At 48.2% G+C, this 19,263-nt stretch overlaps 1 protein-coding gene across 3 annotated transcripts in view; it reads right to left on the bottom strand.

The window, feature by feature from the left end:
• LOC147880104 (leucine-rich repeat receptor protein kinase HPCA1-like) overlaps window positions 1-19,263 on the bottom strand; it is a 217,811-nt gene that overhangs the window by 35,233 nt on the left and 163,315 nt on the right. The window lies entirely within an intron of this gene.

Genomic DNA, 19,263 nt, shown 5'->3' with positions numbered 1-19,263 from the left:
CTAACTAGCATACCATCTCTTATGGTATATCTTGCATAAGTTTGGCCTTTTCTGGATGCCAGGTCATCCTTTTCATTTTCCCCGGGTTTTAACACATGAGCTTTAGGCCACAAGCTCTGGACAAACCACCTTTTGAGTTTCTCTGATCTCGATCATTAGAGCACTCTCTAATACCGCGAAACTCAGGTTGTGCATAATGCGAGACAACGCATCAGCAACCTTATTGTCTTTTCCTCTTCGGTACCGAATCGTTAGATTAAACTCCTGCATGAGCTCTGCCCACCTAGCTTGGCGGCCCCTCAAGTCAGGCTGTTTACAAAAATGTTTCAGAGTATCATGATCCACATCCACATAAAACTCTGAACCATACAAATAATGCCTCCATGTTTTCAAAGCATGGATAACTGCGTACAACTCCAATTCATGAGTTGGCCAATTCCTTTGAGAGGGAGAAAGCTTCTTGCTTTCAAAGGCTACTGGCCTTCCCTCTTGAAGGAGAACTGCTCCTACCGCAATGCCACTTGCATCGGTTTCTAGGAACAACGGTTTCTGGGGATCAACTATTTTTAACACCGGTCCTGAGACCACAGCTTGTTTTATGGCGTTAAAACTTTCCTGTTGATTCTGTCCCCAAATAAAAGGTACTTTATCTGAGGTCAGATTAGTCAATGGCGATACTATTCCGGAATATCCTTTGATATGCTTTCTATAAAACTGGACAAATCCCAAGAATGATCGCAACGCGGTCAGACTCTGAGGGATTGGCCAAGTTAGTATCGCAGCCACTTTCTTCGGATCCATTTCTATCCCCTGTGGAGTAATTATGAACCCTAAGTACTCAAGCCTAACCATATACAGTATAGTTTTCTTTTTATTCACGTAAAGACTGGCTTTCCTCAAAGTACTGAACACTATCCTTAAGTGTTCACGATGCTCAGTAACACTTTTACTGAATATCAAGATATCGTCAATAAAATGTACTACGAACTTTCCGATATACGGACGTAGTAAATCGTTCATAAGCATGACGAAGGTCGCTAGAGCATTGGTAAGTCCGAAGGGCATTACCAAAAACTCATAATGACCAAACCTGCTTCTAAAAGCGGTTTTATGCACATCCTTGGCTCTAATCCGGATCTGATGATAGCCGCACTTAAGATCTATCTTGCTGAAAATCACGGCTCCATGTAATGCATCTAGCAAATCATCAATCCGGGCCATCGGATACCTGTTCTTAACAGTGATATTATTCAATGCTCTGTAATCTATACAGAGGAGAAACCTATCATCCTTTTTCCTCTTTAATATCACTGGCGAAGCAAAAGGTGAGAAACTTGGTTGAATCTGCCCCAACTTGAGATATTCTTCCAGTTGCCTACGCACCTCCGCTTCTTCAGCAAAACTCATTCTATAGGGAGGTCTATTTACAGGTTCTGCCCCCGGGATCAGTTCAATCTTATGTTGAACTTTCCGCTCTGGAGGTAACCCATAAGATAGTTCATCCCTAAAACATTCAGAGAACTCCTCTGTTATAAGATTAGCCAGCTTGGCCATCTCACCACTTTGCGTAACATCAGTGCTAGCCGAAGACTCATCCACCGGCTCTACCGATGCTGTGCAAAGGAATAAAAACTCAACTTGAGCCTTTCTGATTTCCATCACGGAAACCAACGGTCCCTGAGGTATATCTTTTTCACCTCGTAAGACATAAAGCACATCATTCATCTTGAATTGATATACGTGCTTTTTCCAATCAATGGCTGGATTCTTCCTAGAATGCCACGCCATTCCCAGGGCTATATCTGCATGAGCAAGCTTGGTCATTTCAAAATCAAGCTTCTCAGCATAGTCCTGAATCCGAAGCTCCAACTGGGTAACCCTTTGGTCCCATACTTCAGTTGAACTTCCATCGGCCATCCTGACTGTATACGCATAGTCAGATGGACTTGTCTTTAGTTTCAGCCTCTTTACGAGCTTGGAGTTAATCACATTGTGAGTTGATGCCGAGTCAAACAACACAATGACATCATGACTGGCCACTCGCCCTTTCATTTTAATTAACTCCGTATCATTAAAGGCCGTATACCCCGTTGCTGCGGGCTTAGATAGGATGTTATCAGGTGCACTCGTCACTAACTTAGCAACAGATACACATAACAAACAAGGTACTAACCTCTGAGAAGGTCCCGCCAGTTGCATCTGCATATGTTCCGCATTGGGACTCTCCTGCATTTCTACGTCGCATTCAGATATTATCATATTAGCCATGCGACGGTCTTTATTCAGTGGACAATCCTTCCACTGATGTCGCTGAAGGCAGCCGAAGCACAATCCTTCTTTTCTAGCTTTCTCTTTCTGTTCAGGGGTCAACGAGGACTTTGACCAAGCCCGGGCTGCCATTGGAGTTATTTTCCTTTTCATCCCAACGGTGGTACTTGTCTTTACTGGTCCCTCAATCGGCTTCACCTGCTTGGTTTGGCCACTTGGCTGTGAGACACTTGTCTTTGAAACCCATTTCCTCGAAAATCCCCCTTTTTTTGGGTACTCATACTGAGTCCCTGCCTGCACAAATCCACCAGATCTGCCTCTGGCATCCTCATAGTTCAGGGCTACTGCTATAGATTCATCTAGTGTAGTCACATATTTAGCCCGAACTTCCATTTTGATCTTGTCGTTCAGTCCATAGATATAGTCCTTTAACTGAACCGACATAGGGAGAGGGTCTGTTATTTTCATGATACATTCCCTGAATTTGTCAGTGTACTCTGCCACTGACAGACTCCTCTGACGAAGATTTCTATAAGCATCCCAAGCTCGGGATTCTTCATCAGGTGGGAGAAAGTGTTTCTTGAATTCAGCTTTAAACCCTTCCCAGGTGGTTGGAGCAACTTGATCCTTCTGTTGCTTTATCCACCATCTGTCCGCTGCCTCAATAAACAGGTGTGTGGCCTCGCGGATTTTCTTTAGATCGGATCTAATCTCACAAATGGCGAAGGCTTCTTCCCACTTGTGTAGCCAAACCTCGATCACATTAGAGCTGCGCTCGGTCATCCGACCAGCATACTTCTCAGGTCTATAATTAGCAATATTGGGCACTTTGACCCTTGCGCGCTCTAAGGAATGTATACTGGGCTCTGGCTCTGCTGGAGCTTTGCCCTTATCAATCCTAGACGGTCTAGCCGACAAGGCTTGCACCATCTCCCTGATCTCATTTTGACCAGCATTCACTTGAAGCTGCTGGTTCATAATCTGCTGTAAAGCATCCTCTAATATCGAAATCCTACCAATCAAAGTAGGTGCTGCCTGATGTGACATCTGTTGTGTAGACTGTACTCTAGACTCACTAGGATTCACTCTTGAATTCTGTCCTTGTGCTTCCATAGGTTCACAGTGGAAGATGGGTTTTTTTTTAAAAAAAAATTAAACCCAAATAACCAATATATACACCCTTCACTGCTGTTCTGCTTTCCTGTTTTTTTTTTCTCTTCTACAGTGCAGAAATCACAGGACCATATGAAAACACAAAAAAAAACTGCACGGAAAGAAAGGGCCCCCTGATCTTTTCGACGATCCCGGCTGCTCCAGCTATTCGTAGGTACGACCCACTTGGCTCTTTGATGCAAATTCCATGATAGACAGTCTTGCAGGCTCACCACTATGCTTTGGAACGTATCTTCACAAAATGAGCCGGCTTTTTGTGCGTCTTGGTTTTGCACCACCCTTTTTCCCCATCCTTCGCAAGCGACTTTTAGTTTCCCACAGCCACGGCGTCTGGCCCTCCGTTGCCGGGTAACACGAAGGAAATGCTACGCAAAACAATCACCAGGTTGACGGGCAAAACGGAGACTCCTGCGACCAGCGATGAACTCTCTGAGAACAGGTTCCGATTACAGAAGGTTCCGCTACCCATTATCCTACGCCTTCACCTAATTCGTCGTAGATCGTGCACGTCGCTCAATCCCGTATCGCGTGCCTGCGCTTCATAGGCCACCTTGGATCTCCCTCGACGCTGGTCTGTTTATGCAGCCTTTAGAATCTAACTTCACCGCCTACGTGCCCGTTCTTATGCTCTACGACCTGCTGGTGTAGGTCCGCGTCAATCAATTTGACGCTCACGTCCCTTGATCTCTCCAGCTGCTATCCGTCACAAACCGACGGGTTCTACCCTTACCTTTGCTCTGATACCAAAATATCACAAACTTCCTCTAGACTCGTCGTCAAAATTGTCACGGGCGATGGCTTGCTATATTTCCACCCAGCCATTTCTCAGGGATAGTTGATTCGTCATATTACGTTATTATTCCTTAATACTTATCCATGAGACCCTCATTTCCCTAGATAGTTCTCCTTGCCAAATGTCAGCATTTTGGCCTCTCCACTTGGTGCACCTTTTTACCCCTCTCTTGGGGCACATTAAAACCCACTTGCCCCTTGGCATTATTGCACATTTAGGTGCACCTAGGCCTTAGCACTCAGAACTATCTAGTCAATGCCATTCCGCCCTCACCTAGGACCTTGGTAGTTACTTCTCTTGACCATTTCAATTACGCACATTAACTATTACAAAAGTTGGTCATCTAAGAGAAAATGCCCACCGATCTATCCGAGGTCATGCTATCCCGGCTAGAGCATAACATCAAGAAGGATGTAGAGATTGAATGCTCTACCACGTTGCTAGCACGCATCTTCGGGTCTCACCCCTCCAGATCCCAAGCCAGAGACTGGATGCTTGCGGCTCTCCCCCCAGACCTCACTCCTCGATTGTTAGATGTCCGTCTTCTAGGACGAGGTTTTTTCCAGGTTGTTTTTGACACTCCAGAGGTTGCGAGCACTGTGCTCAAGGCTGAGTTTTTACACCTAGGACATAAGAAGATCTTCTTTGAAGCCTTTCACATTGGTTTCGACCCAGTAGAGGCAAATAAGAAAATCTTCTCGCTCTTCATCAGGTTCCCCGGGCTTCCCCAGGTTTACCATCGACTTCTTTCTGTTATTGGGGAGCATTTTGGCGCAGTTGCTGAGATCCCACCCCTACCTGGGTTGCCATTGACTGCAGCAGAGGCAACCAAGGCTGATGGGGTTCCTAGAGTTAGGGTCCTTTGCAAGGATCCTAACATCAAGATGGACCATGTTATGATCCAGCGCCCGGATGGTTCCTTTTTTCGCCAAAGAGTAGAGATTTCAAGCAGGCAGGACCAGTGCAGGATTTGCAGGACCTCGGGACACTTTGCCAGGGATTGCCCCAGGAAGAAGAAAAGGCCCAAGAAGCAGAGGGGTGGTACAGGTCCAGCTCCTGCTCCTCGTCCTTCGCTTGGCGGTCCTCCTCAGTTAGGTGGTGGTACAGGTCCAGCACCTATTCCTCGGCCTCAACAGGGGGGTGGTACAGGTCCTTCACCTGCTCCTCGACCCCCACCTCCCTCAGGCACACGCGATGCTCTACAGTGGGTTCCAGTACGTGTGCAGGTCCCTCCTTCAGTTCACGAGGGTACCTTAGTAGACTCTGCTTCACCTCGAGCTGTCCCTCCTGTCTCACCTTGCACAGTCCGAGACGCTGAAGCTTCGACCTCCTCCCCAGTTGCAGCTTCTTCCTTAGATCCAGCAGTGCCAGATGCTCCTCTTGAGGCAGGAGAGATCTCCGCGGCTGGGCAGACACAGGATAGAGAGCATTCCTCACTCCCTCCCTTGGATAGGGGGAAGGGGATAGCTTACACTATTGATCCTCTTCCCTCACAAGGGATCCTTCGCACTCCGGTGTCTGGCTTGCTCCACAGGAACTCGTTTTCAGCCTTGGCAGAGAGTTCAGATTTCCCAGAGGAGGAGTTTGTGCCCGCTACTTTCGGGGAGCCAGTGGTTGCGTTTCCTATTGACAGGGCTTCTTCTTCAGGTGCCAGGATTCTTTCCCCTGTTGATTTTCCACCACTTGGTTCCATCCCTCCCTCCTCGAGCAGGAGGTCTTTCCCTGTTGAGGGGTTTGTTTCCGCCACTAGGTCGGGTAAGGTGTTCCACTCTACATCCTCCCGTCGATGAGGATTATCAGTTGGAACATACAGGGCCTAGGTGGCGTTCCACATCGCCGCCGTAGACAGCTGATCCGGGATCAGCTTCATCCAGGTGTTACTGGGGGTTCCATTGATATATTATTTATTCAAGAGCACAAGCTGGATTATAGAGATTGTGCCAAGTCAGGCAAGTTGCTTTCTGGCCATACTTTTTGGTCACCTGCCTTGGGCACCAGGGGAGGCACTTCTATTTCAGTTTCGCAGTCGGTTCTCCCCTTAGTTGTTGGGCACGGAGTCATTATCCCCTCTAGAGCTCAGTGGATTATTCTTTTGATTGGAGGGCGTAAGGTTGGCTTCCTTAACCTATATGCCTCCAACATTAGAGGGGAACGTGTCCTTATGTGGAAGACTTTGCTCTCCTGGGCCCCCATTGTGGATTCATGGGTGATTGGAGGTGACTTTAACATGGTCGAGTTACCATCAGACAAAAAAGGGGGTAGAGAAGGCGGACTTCACTCTTTGGAGAGAGCAGCTTGGGATGCCTTCCTTTTCCATTTCTGTGGCAGAGATACTTGGTGTGATGATGCCTTTCTTATTCAGCCACAGTCCCTCCTGTTCTCTTGGTCGAACAGGAGGCAACAGATGCCTATTCATGCACGCATTGACAGATTTTATGTAGATGACTGGGCACTAGACAGAGGTGGATCGGTATGCATTGCTGCGGGGGTTTCCACTTTAGACCACTTCCCTGTTGTGCTGGCTATCTCAGAGCCTCACTTGAGAGGCCGGTCTGCCAGCATCAGGATTCCAGATGCCTTTTACACAGAGGAGGACCTTACGGAGGCAGCCCTACAGATATGGTTTTACAGACAGAGCCTGATGACGTCTTACGCATAGCTTCAGATTTCTATGCCACCCTCCTTACTGCTGATTCTGAGACACACGATAGAGAGGATGCTAGACAGGCTATTTGGCAGAGTATCCCTGTGTTGGTGAGTCCGGATATGCATGTTCTACTCGACGCACCTTTCACCAACACAGAGTTCAGGACTGCACTTTCAGCCCTTCACAAGGGCAAGTGCCCAGGTTTAGATGGCCTCACCCCGTCTTTTTTCATTGCATTTTGGGATATGATTGGAGACTATATTACTTCAGCCATGCAGGCCATTTGGGACTCTGGCGAGATGCCTGGGTCGCTTACAGAGGGTCTCATCCACCTTATCCCAAAAGGAGGTAGCAGAAATTTATTGTCCCAGTGGAGGCCTATCACACTTCTGGGGACTTGTTACAAGATTCTGGCCAAGGCTATCAGCCTCCGATTGCAGCCACTTCTCCCTGATCTTATTCATGACACTCAGACGGGTTTTGTGCATGGCAGAAGTATTTTTTATAACATTTTTTCTTTCTGGGAAGCTTCAGAGTGGGCCAGGCAGAGTGGCCAGCATCTTGCCATTCTACTATTGGATTTTGAAAAAGCTTATGACAGAGTAGATTGGAGTTTTTTGGAGGGCACCCTTCTACGCTTTGGATTCACTGATGTTTGGATCACAGGTGTTTCCTCTTTGTACAGATCAGCCCATAGCCAGGTACTTATTGGTGGGGTAAGGGGTGAGAGATTTCAGATTTCGAGATCAGTCCGTCAGGGATGCCCCCTTGCTCCTTTTCTTTTTTTGTTCGTGGCCGAAGCTATGAGTATCTATGCTAGATCTCAAGCTGACATCTTTGGGCTGAGACTTCCCATCAGAAGAGAAGAGGAGCTACTTGATAGTGAGTTGGCTGACGACACAGTGATTTATTTGGATGCCTCTCCACAGACGCTCACTTCTTTCAGGACAGCATTGGATTTATTTTGCTTGGCGGTAGGGGCGCAGATAAATTGGCATAAATCCAATGGCTTTTGGATCAGTGATGAGGACACTCCAGTTTGGGGGCTTGACATAGGGTTCACTTGGGTTCAGAGGGGTGTGCCTATCAGGTATTTGGGCTGCCAGGTCGGCTTGGGTATTTCTACCACGCAGCAGTTTGCTCCCGTGTTGGAGAGCATCAGAAGGAAGCTTCTCTTTTGGAGCTCAGCCAAGCTGGATCTTGCCTCTAGAGTTGTGGTGGTCAACCAGGTCCTCTTGGCCACAGCCTGGTTTATATGTTCATGTTGGTGCCGTTCTAGGGACTGCATCATTCAGCTCAGAAGACCGATCAGGAACTTTCTCTGGAGTGAGCTTGATGGCACAGCAGATGCCTTAGCTAGGGTGGCTTGGGAGACCCTCATCCTCCCTACACAGGATGGGGGTCTCAATATTATTGATCCAGATTTACAGTGCAGAGCTTTACTTTGCAAGATAGTGGTGCGAGGACTTATGCCAGGACAGGAACCGTGGAAGGACTTTCTTATCAGCAACATACAGAGGTGCACACCTTCCTCAAGAGGAGACTGGATGAGCAGTGTTAGCTGGATCTTCACCACAGCACACCTCAGGTCACCTTCGTCCCCTCTCATGGTTGCCATTCTGAAAGCTTGGGCCAGTTTCAAAAGCTCTCTTCGGAGGATTCCTCCTTCCTCCCGGGAAGAGATTGATAGGCAGCCCATCATGTGGAACGACAGTATTTTAGATGATCTTGGTAGGCCACTGGGTGCCTCACTCTACATGCAGTGGGCCAGGTGGGAGAGGGGACCTGCTTCTTCTTTGGGATCTTGGAAAGCTTTCCGTAGGCTTCCAGAGGAAACCAAATCAAGGTTCACAGGACATCTCAGAGGGAGTGCAGGGAGGATCTTGCAGATTGAGGCAGCCCTTCCAGAGGCTTGGATAGACACAGATGATATGCCACGCACTTCCTCCACTTGGGCAGGTACTTTCTCGAGAGGCGGGGTTCCGCTTCAGGTCTTAGCTTTCCGAGATGCACAGGAGGATGCTTTGGTTTTTAGTGTCCAGGATGGTGGCAGATTGCTCAGGTCCACAGAGGACATCTTGCTTGAGTCTGCTTTTCAGCCTATCAGGGTTGTAGGTCTTTTGATGCAGGGATCAGATTCAGAGTGGTTCTTAGACCCTAACCCCCAACTACTCTCCACCGGGTCTTGGAGGCTCTGGCTCTATGGAGGAGTTCCCATCAGGTATTTACAGTGGGACCCCGGAGAGTGGGAGTGGATTGACGCGGGGCATCGAGAGAAGAGCATCCCCTTCTTTCGTTACACGGTCAGTAATGCCAGGAGATTTCAGCTCAGTAGTAGAGGTTGGAGACCCTCCAGAGTTCCTCATTGGGAGACTTTTGGTATTACTGCGGATCAGCAGAGGTACTTCTGGAGGAGGCTCTGGAAATCCCACAGGAATAGAAAGATCACTATCTTCTTTTGGCTTTCTATCCATGGAGGGATTGCAGTGAACCTTTGGAGGTTCAGATTCGGAGCCGACCCTACTTGCCCTCGTTGCCTTTCTGCTTCGGAGTCTATTCAGCATTGCTTATGGGATTGCAGACAGGCGAGATTGATTTGGATGGGGATAGCCAGGATCTTCAGTCACTTTGCCCATTCCCCACTTTTTATGACTTGGGGCTCGGTGGCTTGGCTTTCTCTTGCAGGACCTCAGGTTTTCTATGAGGGAGTTGACTCCTCTCGGGCCATTTCAGTTCGACGTCATCGGGTTGAGTTCTGTTCGTTGGATGTGGTACCACACCGTCCTTTTACAGCTGTACATGCCTCTGTGGATACTTCTTGGGAGATTATAGCGAGCATAGCAACCTGGCATATCTGGAGAGCTAGATGCACAGAGGCTATGGAGGGTACTCAGGTTCATCCCTCACACACATTGGCTAGTATCTGGACAGACATCATACACACTCTGATGGCCGTATGGACGGGTATGCAGGGGGACTCCCGTGCAGCCTCAGCTAGGAGGGCTTCTTTCTTCAGGGAATGGAAGGATTCTCCTTTCTTCTCTGAATCTACTACAGGGTTGAGATGGCACTTTCAGCCTCAGCCTTGGCTTCTTTCCACCTCACTCTGAGGGGTTTTTTTATTTATCCTCATGATTTCATGATGTATTCCGCTTTGAGCTTGCTCTCGCGGGTTTTTGTTCTTACTTAATAGAAGTCTTTTTCATGGAAAAAAAAAGAAATAGCAAATGCTGGGAATGAGCAATAGACCAAAATGGAAAGGCTCACATTGGGTGAACTGCTGCTCCTCCCCGTGAGCTACTGCCCCCTCTCCCTCTCTCTCTCCCTCGCTGCCCCCCCTCTCCCCCCCTCGCTGCTCCTCCTCTCCCTGCCCTCTTGCCAGCCCCCTCTCCCTCCTCCCTCACCCTCCCTCTCCCCTTCCTCCTCCCCGCCCTCCCTCTCCCCCCCCCGCTGCCCCCTACCTCTCCCTCCCTGCTGCCCCTACCTCTCCCTCCCCGCCCTACCTCTACTCCACCCATCAGCCACCCCACCCCCCTTCTCCTCCCCCGTCCCCTCCCCCGTCATCCCTCTCCCCCCCCCGCTGCCCCCTTCTCCTCCGCCCTCCCTCTCCCCCGCCAGCAGCCCCTGGCCCCCTTCTCCTCCCCCGCCCCTCTCCCTCCCCCTCCCTCTCCGCCCCCCCCCCCCCCCCCCCGCTGCTCTCCCCCGAAAGGAGACCCCCCCCCCCCAAAGAAAAAAAAAAAAAAAAAAGAGCTTGAAAAAAAAAAAAAACCCTCCTCCCTCTCCCTCCCTGCCCCCTTCTCCTCCCCCGCCCCTCTCCCTCCCCCTCCCTCCCCCCGTTGCTCTCCCCCCCCCCCCCAAAAGAAAAAAAAAAAAAACCTCCTCCCTCTCCCTCCCCGCCCCCTTCCTTGCTTACTCAGCTCCCCATGCCTCCCCTTCCTTCCTAACTCAGCTCCCCATGCCTCTCCCTCAGCCTACCTCCGTCTCCCCCTTCAGTCTATCCTCTCCTTCCCTTCCCCTCTCTCCTGCCCTCTCTTTCTCCTTCTTCCTGCGCCCGGGTTCAGGGCGTCCTGGGCAGTAGTTTCACATACGGATCTTTTTCAGTCTTGGAATCGGCCTTTTCACATGGATTGGCGAATGGATCCCCATTCAACCAATCTCCGTCCACCTCCACCGGCCGCGAGAACCGTCATTTTTTCAGAAGACGAGTTGCAGCAGCTCAAGAAAGATGTGGAATTAGAGGGTTCCACATCACTTTTCGCCCGCATCTTTTGGTCACACCCTTCCAGATCACAGGCTAGAGACTGGATGCTGGCGACGTTACCTGGAGACCTCGCCCCACACCTCAAGGATATTCGGCTGCAGCACCAGACACTAAAGTTCCACATTCGGAGGGGCCTTTAGATCCACCAGCCCCAGTCACTTTGGTTTCTGACCCCTTGGTTTCTGACCACGAGGGGGCTATAGGTACTTCTTCCCCGCAGACTGTTCCTGCCACAGTCAGGACAACCGAGAAAGTGCAGGCGCAGATGAGGGCTCCTGATTCCTCTTCAACCCAGCCACAGGCCTCCTCAACCCCCAGCTCCAGTTCTGCTGATAGAGGCCTGGCAGGTCCTTCTCCTCCATCTTCCACGAGTGCAGGTCTTCTTCGCACTCCTCGGCCAGATTTGCCTATAAGGAATTCTTTTTCGGCACTGGTAGATTCGGTGACTTTCATGGATGATAAGGAGTTTATGCCCTCCACCTTAGGGGTCCCGATCATTGGGATTCCTTCTGACAGGGCCTCCCTTTCAGCACGTGTCGGGATCCTTTCACATGTTGAGTTTCTTGCCCTCAGAAGCAGTGTTTCGGCCCAGGGGAAGCTGGTCTCCTCTACTAGGTCGGGTAAGCCTTTCCATCCAGCATCCTCCTGTCGATGAGGATAGTCAGCTGGAACATACAGGGCCTAGGCGGAGTTCCACACCGTCGCCGTAGGCAGCTGATCCGGAACCAGCTTCATTCAGGCGTCACTCGAGGTGCTATTGATATCCTTTTTATCCAGGAACACAAGCTGGATGCCAGTGATTGCTCTAAGTCTGGCAAACTGCTTTCAGGACATATCCAGCCTACGATCCGGAACCAGCTTCATTCAGGCGTCACTCGAGGTGCTATTGATATCCTTTTTATCCAGGAACACAAGCTGGATGCCAGTGATTGCTCTAAGTCTGGCAAACTGCTTTCAGGACATACCTTCTGGTCGCTTGCTATGGGCACAAGGGGAGGTACTTGCATTTCGGTCTCTCTTTCTATTCTCCCCTTGGTTATTCGTCATGGTATTATCTCCCCTTCTAGAGCTCAAAGGATCATTATTTTGATTGGAGGGCGTGGGCGTAAGATTGGTCTTCTCAATCTTTATGCTCCCAACAACATAGGGGAGAGGATCTCCTTTTGGAAGGAGTTACTCTCTTGGGCCCCCATTGCAGATTCTTGGATCATTGGTGGCGACTTCAACATGGTTGATTGCCTTCAGACAAAAAGGGAGGCAGACAGGGTGGAATTCATTCTTTGGAGAGGGCAGCCTGGGATGCCTTCCTCTTTCAGATCAATGGCAGGGACACTTGGTTGGATGATGCCTTTCATATTATGCCATAGTCACTCCTGTACTCTTGGTCGAACAGGAGAATACACATGCCCATTCATGCACGGATTGACAGATTTTATGTAGACAATTGGGCACTTGATAGAGGAGGATTTGTATGCATTTCTACTGGGGTTTCCACCTCATATCATTTTCCAATGGTGTTGCAGATTCATGAGCCTCATCAGAGAGGACGCTCTGCCGATGTAAGGATTCCGCATGCTTTTTATGCAAAGGAGAGCCTCACAGAGGATATTTTACAGATTTGGGTTTCTCACATACAGGGTGGAGCTGTCCACCCATCTCAGGTAGCTGCAACCTTATCCGGAATTAGTGACTATTATCATACAGTTGCTCATTCTAGGAGACGTGAGATTCTCAGATGTGGGATTGGTATACGTGAGTAGTTAGCTTCCCTTCAGAGGAAAGAGCAGAAGAGGCCCGCAAATGCTTGCATTCAGGACCGCCTTGCTGTAGCAAGGGCTCGTTTGCACACATTGTTGGATCAGAGAGCAGAATATGCCTTTCATGCACGGGAATCCTTTTGGATTCAGATGGGTGGCAGGGTCAACAAACACTTTTTCTCTACTCATGGGCCCAGACATAGTAGAGATAGTGTTTCGTAGCTTGTTGACTCAGACGGGGTGTTACAGTCAGATCTTGATGCTGTCATGCATGTAGCTTCAGATTTTTTTGCATCCCTTCTTACTGCAGATCCAAGCACACAGGCCATTGATGATGCCAGAGAGGTTATTTGGCAGTGTATCCCTGTATTGGTAAAGGATGAGATGTATGTTTCTCTGGATGCGCCTTTCACCAATGCAGAATTCAAGACTGCATTACTTGCCCTTCACAAGGGCAAGTGCCTAGGTTCACATGGACTTACCCCCTCCTTTTTTATTACTTTTTGGGAGCAGATTGGTGATCACATTACATGATCCCTGCAGGGCGTGTGGGACTCTGGTGAGATGCTGGCCTCACTTACAAATGGTCTCATTCATCTCATCCCAAAGGGGGGTAATAGCAATCTTGTGTCTCAATGGAGACCCATCATTCTATTGGGCACTTTTTACAAGATTCTGGCGAAAGCCATCAGTCTGCAGCTACAGGTTTTTCTTCCAGATCTGATTCATGACACGTAGACAGGGTTTGTGCATGGCATAAGTATTTTTTATAATATTTTCTCATTTTGGGAGGCCTCAGATTGGGCCATGCAGAGCCGCCAGAGATTGGTCATTCTACTCTTGGACTTTGAGAAGGCTTACGACAGAGTAGACTGGGATTCTTTAGTGGGTACGCTATCTCGCTTTGGTTTTTCATATGCATGGATTAGAGGAGTATCCTCTCTCTTCAGATCAGCCCATAGCCAGTTGCTCATTGGGGGGGTAAGAGGGGACAGGTTTCAGATTTCTAGATCCGTCCGCCAGGGATGTCCTCTTGCCCCGCTTCTTTTTCTGTTTGTGGCGGAAGCTATGAGTATCTACATTAGATCTCAAGCTAATATTTATGGGCTGAGGCTTCCTATCCACCAGGAAGAAGAGCTCCTGGATAGTGAGTTGGCAGATGACACAATTGTTTTTTTGGATGCCTCCCCCAGAACACTCACTTCCTTCCGGACAGCCTTGGATTTGTTTTGCACAGCTGCAGGTGCACACATTAATTAGCATAAATCCAGTGGTTTTTGGATTTGTGAGGATGACACCCCGGATTGGGGTAATGATATTGGGTTCACTTGGGTACAGAGGGGCGTCTCCATCAGATATTTGAGCTACCAGGTTGGGGTGGGCATCTCTCCTTCACAACAGTTTGCTCCGGTGTTGGAAGGCATCAGAAGAAAGCTCCTTTTCTGGAGTTCAGCCAAACTTGACTTGGCCTCCAGGGTGGTGGTGGTTAACCAGGTTCTTCTAGCCACAGCATGGTTTGTATGCTCTTGTTGGTGCCACTCTAGGGATTGTATCACTCAGCTTAAGAGGCATGTACGAAACTTTTTATGGAGTGGTCTAGATGGCACAACTGATGTTACAGCCAGGGTGGCTTAGGAGACCTTGATTCTTCCTACAAGAGAAGGGGGTTTGAATATCATCGACCCAGAACTACAGTGCAAAGCTTTACTCTGCAAGTTCGTTGTGAGAGGGCTTATGCCAGGGCAAGAGCCTTGGAAAGATTTTCTTCTCAGATGCATACAGTCTCGCACGCCCACTTCAGGAGAGGATTGGACACACAGTACTAGATGGGTTTTCACCACAGCCCACCTCAGGTCTCCCTCTTCCCCTCTTATGGTTGCTATCCTGAAAGCATGGGCCAGCTTCAGGAGTACTCTTCGCAGGATTCCCCCATCCACCCGTGAAGAGATTGAAAGGCAGCCTATCATGTGGAATAACAGGATTTTGGATGAGCTTGGCAGACCACTTGGAGCTTCTCCTTACATGCAGTGGCCAAGATGGGAGAGGGGCCTTGCATCTACAGTGGGATCATGGAAAGCCTTCAGGAAGCTTCCTGCAGACCAACAGGCCCAGATGGTTCTTAATCTCAGAGGGAGTGCAGGGAGAGTCCAACAGATTAATGCAGCCTTGCCCTTGGATTGGGTGGACACAAATGACATGCCTATTACTTGCTCCACTTGGATGGGGGCATTTTCCAGATTGGGAGTTCCTTTACAGGTGATTGCTTTTCTTGACCCACGTGAGGATGCCTTAGTATTTGATGTTTCTTCGGGGGGCAGGCTGTCCAAATCCACAGACGATATCTTGTTGGAGGTACCGTTTCAGCCAGTCAGGATAGTGGGCTTCATGGAGCATGGCTCTCTTTCACAGTGATACTTGGATCCTGACCCGCTTCTCCTCGCCCTTGGCTCATGGAGGCTATGGCTCTATGGAGGTGTCCCAATTAAGTTTTTGCAGTGGAACCCTGGGGAATGGGAATGGATACATGAAGGGCACTGAGAGAAGGGCATCCTCTTCTTTCGTTACACGGTCAGTAATGCCAGGAAATTCCAGCTCAGCTGTAGGGGTTGGAGGCCCACCAGAGCTCATCATTGGAAGAACTTTCAGATTCCTGTTGACTTGCATAAATTTTTTTGGCAGAGACTCCGGAAATCCAACCGGAATAGAAAAATCACTCTCTTCTTTTGGCTTTGTATTCATGGTGGGATAGTAGTAAACCATTGGAGGTCCAGGTTCGGAGTTGACCCTTCTTGCCCTCGCTGCCTTTCTGCTTTGGAGACAATACAGCACTGCCTACGGGATTGCAGCCAGGCGAGAATCATATGGAAGGGGATTGCAAGACTTTTCAGCACTTTTGTTCGCCTACCTTTCTATATGACCTAGGGATCAGTGGCTTGGCTTACTCTTTCAGGGCCCCAGGTATTTTTTGAGAGACTTGACTCCTCTTGGGCTCTTCACATCTGACGACACCTTGTGGAGTCGTGCTCTCTAGAGGATGTTCCGGCCACTATTTTCAGGGCTGCTCACTCCTCGGTCGACTCTCCATGGGAGATCCTAGCTAGCATTGCACCATGGCACATTTGGAGAGCCAGATGCACTTAGGCTTTGGAGGGTTCTCAGGTTCACCCTTCTCAGATCTTGGCCAGTACTTGGATAGATACGATACACACTCTGATGGCCATTTAGGCGACCATGCAGGGATCATCTCGGGCAACGTCCTCCAGGAGAGTTACTTTTCTCAAAGATTGGAGAGACTCTCCCTTCTTTGCTGAGACTTCTACAGGGTTGAGATGGCATTTTCAGCCTCAGCCTTGGTTTCTTTCTACCTCATTCCTCTGAGGTGTTTTTTATTAGATGCTTATCATGGTGTATTTCCGCACAGAGCTTGCTCTAGCAGGTTTCTTTCTTACTTAATAGAAGTCTCTTTTTCGGAAAAAAAAAAAGAAATAGCAAATGCTTCAATAGAAAGTGCAGTTGAGCGATGATCAAGGTGATAAAGCCCTTTTGCAAAGTGCCAGTGAGAACTATGGCATTGTCATCATGAAGATCATAAACTAGGCATCTGTAGCCATCAAAAATAACTCTGAAACCTGAAGTAGCAATTGCTGAAATTGAGATCAGGTTGACTTCAATTCCAGGCACAAAGAGAACATTTGTCAAAGTGACAGGATGACTTGAAATAGATGGGAGCTGCACATCTCCAATTCCTTTTACAGCATATGAAGCATTATTAGCACATGTGACAGTCCCCCCTCGAGGTGCATCAGCTAAAGAGTGAAACAACTGTCTGCAAGATGTGACATGCTTGGAAGCACCACTATCAAAGTACCAGGACTGAGCATCATTAGCAGTAAAGAATGCATCAGCTTTGGAGGGATCAAATGAGCAATGGACAGCCCATGCCCAATCATCCTGAAGAGCATATGCATGAGAAGCATCTACTGACTCATGGGATTCAATAGCATGTGAGGCATTAACTGTCAATCCTACTTTCTTTTTCTCGGAAGCAATGCGCTTCCTGCATTCTGAAATGTCATGCCCAGGCTTGTGACAATAGTTGCATCTTTTCTTCTTTGACTTATCTATTGTATTTTTAGATGCATGAGAGGAATCGCAGCTGCTATGCGCAGATTTTGGCTTGCCCATAGGCTTGGAAGCCTTGCCTCTTCCTGTCTGCTATGAAGCAAATGCATGATCAGGAATAATCGCTTGTCTATTAGCTCTACTTTGCTCTTCCTACAAAAGCAAAGTAACTAGTTGATCAAAAGAATAGTGGTCTGGATTACCCATGGCCACTAATCGAAGGGTTGTAGCAAACCCTTGATATGTATCTGGCAGTCCATTCAATGTGGTACTGACAAGCTGTGAATTTGGCACCACCTCATCAATGTTGGCAAGTTGTTCCGAGAGGTCCTTGACCTTTGTCAGGTATGCATCCATAGAGTCACCTTCATTCATGCTGACTTCCTGTAATTGCCTTCTCAAATATGGAACACATGCCTCATTGCGAATCTGATAGAGAGAAGCCAATATATCCCAAGCATCCTTTGCTGTCCTGCAAGACCGGATGTGTGGAATAATGATTCTCTTGCATAATAAAGCAATACATGAATGTGCATTTGCATCTCTTGCATCCCATCTTGTCTGTTCCTGAGTTGGAAGAGTAGTAGCAGGAGTGCTAGAAGATGAGGCATCAGGAGGAGTACCCCCTGCAGAGGGACCAGCAGTAGAGGCAACCATTGTAGCATTGGCTGGCCTCACATCGACCCCAGAAACAATATTCCACAAATGCTTTGCAACAAGAATATGTTTCATGAGATAAGACCACATCGGATAGTTGGTGCCATCGAACTTATCATCTTCACGAAGAATGCCAAATAGATCTTGATTGTTCCCAGCCATAGCAAATGTGATACCCTGAAAGAGACCTGAAAACCCAAAAGCCTCAAGGCTAGCACTGCTAAAAGCTGGCTGTCCAAAAATGACAGCAAATATATGCAAATTTCCGACCCAAATCAAAGGGCAAATGCAGATCTGACCCAAATGTGACTGTGGCAGGCAATGTCCACTGCAAAAACAGCAAATCTGGCAAATGCCCCAAATTTATTGAGGGCAAATAGGCCAAAAAGAGGGCAAATGCAGAAAAGCCCCAAATTTTGCTGAAATTTTGCAAATGTGACCCAATTTATGCGAATCTGACTCAATGTCTTGCAGAAAAGACTCAATGTCTGAAAATCTGACTCAATGTCCTGCAAATGTGACTCAATGTTCTCCAATCTGTCCCAATGTATTGCAATCAAAAGAGAAATTGCAGACAAAATCCCAAAAAGATTAGCCTCAAGGTTTGTAACTGCAAAAGTCCTCAAAAGCCCCAAGTTTTTGTATTAATTTCTTGCAAATCTAACTGTAATATACCCAAAAACCCCAAATGTCTTGCAAAATCGAAAAGCCCCAAATTTTGAGATTGAAATTGAGCCAAATTTCAACTTCAGGTACAATCTAATTGCAGATTAGCTAGGAAGAGGGCAAATCTGACAAAAGCCCCAAATTTTGGGCCATATCTGCCCAAATGTGCCAATGATAAAATCTGCACGTTCTTAGAGTGACGCTGCTGAAATTTCCAATGCTTCGCTCAAGATTTGTGTTGCTACAGTTCACGCTCCAAGTCACACATTGTTGTACGCTACTTTTGTGCACTGCTGGCTATAGACTTGCAAGTCAGCTGCTCTGCTATTATGGCAATTCACCAAGTTGGCGAAAGTCTCACGTAAGGCGCCTGATGAAGACACCACGTCAAACTGGTAGTTCACACGCGAGACACAAAAGGACAGAGTCACTATACTAGAACCTTAGTCACGTTGCAACAATGCTGCACACCTTTGCGATGGAGATTCCTTCAAGTGATGTGTGCATCAAATTACATACGACAGCAGGCACGTTGTTATGGCGCAATTCACACGCAAGTCTTGCGTTCACTCCGTGCAAGTTACATGCAAGTCTTGCTTTTTATGGCAAAGACGTAGCACTATTGGGAAACAATGGATTGTACGGTAACGTGTAGGCGCCCAGCAAGAAAACAGGTCGACCAGCAAGAAATCAGCCTCCAATGAGTTAAGGGAAGGCTTGGGATAACCGACATGGGCTGGAGAAAGATGGCAATGCCTGCTCTGATACCATTGAAGGGTCATGTAGACAAAAAAGGAGCACCTACAAGGTACAAGGGTCGATGAGAAACGCTGTCACATCAACTAGGATAATAGAAAACAAAGAGTACAAAGTACTTGTACCTAGACCTAGGACTAAGTATCCTAGGTGTCACATAGGA

The sequence above is a fragment of the Dipteris shenzhenensis genome, chromosome 33 (assembly GCF_047967505.1).
Source record: "Dipteris shenzhenensis isolate YYH24624 ecotype China chromosome 33, Dip_SZ_1.0, whole genome shotgun sequence".
Taxonomy (NCBI): Eukaryota; Viridiplantae; Streptophyta; class Polypodiopsida; order Gleicheniales; family Dipteridaceae; genus Dipteris; species Dipteris shenzhenensis.
This window is presented reverse-complemented; position numbering and strand designations above follow the sequence as displayed.